The 517-nt window shown below is 51.1% G+C and overlaps 1 protein-coding gene across 6 annotated transcripts in view; it reads right to left on the reverse strand.

Moving 5' to 3' along the window:
* ccdc18 (coiled-coil domain containing 18) overlaps positions 1 to 517 on the reverse strand; it is a 28,206-nt gene that overhangs the window by 803 nt on the left and 26,886 nt on the right. The window lies entirely within an intron of this gene.

Below are 517 nucleotides of genomic sequence, written 5' to 3' on the forward strand. Positions count from 1 at the left end.
GGTTAAATGTTTGCAGGTCCGAAGACTCCTGAGGAGAAGCACAAAGCTGCACACACTCAGAAGTTAATCTGAGAAAACAGCAGCTCGATGCACATGATCTCACCACATCCTCTGCACTGAGGCAACAGGTTTCTGAAACTACACGTCACAGAAGAAGGTTCTGCAGGGATGTGTCAATCCTCCAGCTGACTGAAGAGACTTCCCTGGAAAAGTCTGCATTTCTCAGCATTTGTAACCATCTCAACCAGAGTTCATCCCAGCCAAACCACAGACATCACGGCTCACGTTATCGTGTTTGTAATGAGTGCAGTCCTCCAGCAGATTGACCACCAAACTCCCCAACCCAGTGTCTCAGTTCCGGTCTAATGTCGGCTGAACTTCCTGCCTCATGAGTCCTCTGTGCTCCTGCAGAGCTCAGTGTGAAGCCACCGTGAGCCGTCCGCTTTGAGCAGGAACTTAATGTCTGTAAATCATTCAAACAAACTCCTCTGATGACCCCCCCCCCCCCCCCCCCCCC

Source organism: Oryzias melastigma, linkage group LG17 (genome assembly GCF_002922805.2).
Source record: "Oryzias melastigma strain HK-1 linkage group LG17, ASM292280v2, whole genome shotgun sequence".
Lineage (NCBI taxonomy): Eukaryota > Metazoa > Chordata > Actinopteri > Beloniformes > Adrianichthyidae > Oryzias > Oryzias melastigma.